The sequence below is a fragment of the Psammomys obesus genome, unplaced genomic scaffold, assembly GCF_907164565.1.
Source record: "Psammomys obesus unplaced genomic scaffold, mPsaObe1.curated_primary_1811, whole genome shotgun sequence".
Classification (NCBI taxonomy): domain Eukaryota; kingdom Metazoa; phylum Chordata; class Mammalia; order Rodentia; family Muridae; genus Psammomys; species Psammomys obesus.
Genome location: NW_026590468.1, coordinates 378,607 through 382,199, shown reverse-complemented (window position 1 = coordinate 382,199; position 3,593 = coordinate 378,607).

Genomic DNA, 3,593 nt, shown 5'->3' with positions numbered 1-3,593 from the left:
AGGGCTGCATTATCTAGAAATGATGGGTTCTGTCCCAAATGGAAAGTCACCCACATAAAGCAAAGAGCAATCTCTGCCTGATATTTATGAATCTATAATACTGGCAAGTAGTGTAATAGGCTTGCTCACCTGATCTCTCAGGAGTGTTGGCTGATGGAATAAAAGTACTTAAGAGATAACAGGGCTCCCAAGGCTATCATAAAGATTTATTCAATATAATGCTTTAATACAAGCAAGAATGTATGTTACTAGGTTCTAACTTGATGAAAGGAAGCCAAACTGAAGTCTCTACATTTAGTTGGAAATACTAAATACAAAGGTATAGAATATATAACTCAGGGTCTTAAGTTACAGTACAATTCTTAACAAAAGTAGTGGTACCACAAAGTAGTGGTACCAATGCCCCCGGTCCCATTTTTCTGGTTAGGACACCAGAAGAGTACATAAAGATCCTATTAGCTTAGCATCTTATACAATGATTTTTTTTTTAACAAGTTACTTTTTTATTTATTATTTCATTTTGGGGGAGTTTTTTGTTTTTTCCAGACAAGGTTTTTCTCTGTAGTCCTGGCTGTCCAAGAACTTGCTTTGTTGACCAGGCTGGCTTGAAACTCAGAGATCTGTCTGCCTCTGCCTTCTGAGGGCTGGCATTAAAAGAGTATGCCACCACTGCCCAGCTGACAAGTTACAATTTTATACAATACATTAGAATTGGCAATCTGCAGAAGAAAGCTATAGGAAACCAATTTTGAATAAGCATGTGTTGTAAAACTGGTAAGAAAACTCTGTAGCTATAACAATAAAATCAACTTTTTGTTAATTAAAAGGAATTATTCAACAGGTAAAAAGTGTTTTCACTGCAAGCCTGACAACCTAACTTTGATCCCCAAAATGCGCAGTAGGTGAGGAAAAACTGTCCTATGACTTCCATATAAGTGCCATGCCACATGCATACCCACATACTCTCTTACACAGACTAATACTACATAAAATAAAGATAAAAAAGAATTACATCCAATATATCATTCAACTTTATCTTATTCAAAGTACCATATAAATTTCATTACAATATGAAGCTTAAAAGAAAACCCCTGACCTGCTCTGAGAATGGAGCACAGACTACCCAAGACTTGCAGTCAGAAGTGAAGGCCCCTTGCATCTTCAGACATGAGCAAGACTAGGACACAGTACATACTTCTTTGGTACCAATTCCCTGTTGCTCTGTTATTAACAGAGTTAATTTTTCTTTTACCAGTCATCCGGTATGCAGAGCACTGTTCCCATGCATTCATTATGCTAATTAATACTCTAAAACAATCCTATGAGGTAAGTATTACCAATTCTATTTATCTTACCAAGCAAGAAAGCTAAAGACTAAAGTATAGTTAGCAAAAGGCGCAGCCAGAAGTGAAACTGTGTCTAACTTCGAAACCCCTTTTCTGGTTACCATATAATAGAAAGATAGTGGGATGTTACTATTGCTGTGTCTTCTATAGCCAGCCACTTCAATTCTTTTTCTGAAAAGACAGACCATAAATCCAAGGATATAAGGTATGCAAAAATGCTTCATATGCTGTAAGGTATATAAATAATGGCTACTGCCATGGCAGAACTAATGCTACCACTTTACACATATGTGTGCATGTGTACATGTACATGCATGCACACACACAAACATTAAGAGGACACAAGTTTCAAACACAGCCTAATCTGTCTCCGGGCACTAAAACTCACAAAGCCTAGTCTCATGACTAGTGCTCCCTGAGTTCACTTCTGTGTTAGTCACTGCACTGCAGTCAACCCTGGGACCTTAGCACTCACGGCTATACATCGCAAAGTCTTGTCCTCGGGTAGGTTAGATGGATCAGCAAACATATTCTAAGGGTCTTTTTGAAGAGTCCTTCTAAAATGCTAATGGTTAGAAATGATGCCTAGGACTTGGCTCAAAAATCTGGTAGTGGAGGAGTAAACAGGCCTAGAAACAACGCCAGCTAATCCATGTGTTGATAAGAGTTGATGCTGAATGGTGGTTATAGGGTAATTCATCTTCAACTCTTCTTCTGGGTATGCCTGACATTTTCCATAATACAAAGTTAAAAAAAAAAGTAAAACCTCTTTAGTGAAAAGATTAAAGAGGAGCAGCGCCAAAGGTTACCCATAGGTGACCTTCAGAAAATGAAAACTATAATTTTACAATGGAGACATCTGGCTGGTCTACTTTCAGTAGTGACCAAATTTAACATCAGAAACAGTGGGATAGCCAGATTTATATGCTTGTGATCTTCTGCATTGCTCAAAGGCGCCCTCCAAAATCCTGACCAACATCTAGCCTATATATCTAATTACAGTTTGTAGAAAACACACAGAAGAGACAACAACCCAAATGACGTTCCAAAGAGATAAATCTATTAAGTGCAAACTGAATTCCTGTCTGAAGATAAAAAGGGATGTCTAAACTGAGCTGCATCCACCCTTAATAAAACACCCAGAAAGACACACAACCCACTTTTCCAGAGTCCTGCAAGTTTCTATCCCTGACTTCTCATACTCTCACACATGCCCAAGCCTATCAGCAAGCCCTGCATTTTCCGGCTGCTCTAAGTCTCACTTCCACCACCCCCCTCACCTGTGACTTTACCAGCAATTGCTTGGTTTACTGCAACAGTTAAAACCATCCCCAAACTTCAGCAGACTCTTCAGGTCTACTCTATACCCTTCTTTCTCTGCACATCACTCTTGATACCTCCAAAGCTAAACTGTGGGGAACCACAAAGCATCCAACATCTGACATAGCACCCAACTCAGCACAGCACTCATTGGCAGGAATCACAGTGCAGTAAGCACGCACTTCTCAGTTCTTCCAAGTCTTCTCAGACTGAGGAGAAAGTTTCTATTTGCTGTTACCAAACACCTAATCTGGCCCCACTCTGTGTGTGTGTGGGTGTGTGTGCGTGTGTATGTGTGCTTGTGGGCATGTACATGTGTATGAAGGTGTACTTCTACACAAGCATATACAAGACCAAGCTTGATATTGAGAGTCTTCCTCAATCACTCTCTACTTTATTCACAGGGTCTACTTTATTCACAGGGTCTTTTAATTAAACCCACAGTAAGCTGTTTGGTCTAGCCTGGCTATACCATCTCTTAATGAGAAAGGACTTTCACAAACCACAGTATCTGGCTGAAATTTTAAACATTTTTGTTTCACTGTACTTAGTAAGTTACCTTCCCTGTGTGTCAAATAATACTGATTTTTCACCTTAAGAAACAGGTTTTTTTTTTTTAAGCAAATATAAGTATTGATAAATACAGAGTAAGGTGATTTAAATATTGGGTAAGTAATAGCCCAAGTAGTAAGAGGCTTTGGAAGTACTAAAAACTGGCAGAGAACGAATAAATCCTGGGGGAACTATCCAGTAGTTTCTCTTACCGTCATGATTACCCCAAAGTAAATCTCTCCTTAAGCAAACCAGGCCTTTGTCACTGCCTTGAGGAACAAAGTGTGGTCCATTCAAGATTGTACTCCCAAGCCTAGGGAAGATAAAGGTCATTCAACATCTTCAGGTCTTTCTAAGGCATTCACTAGGAGATCC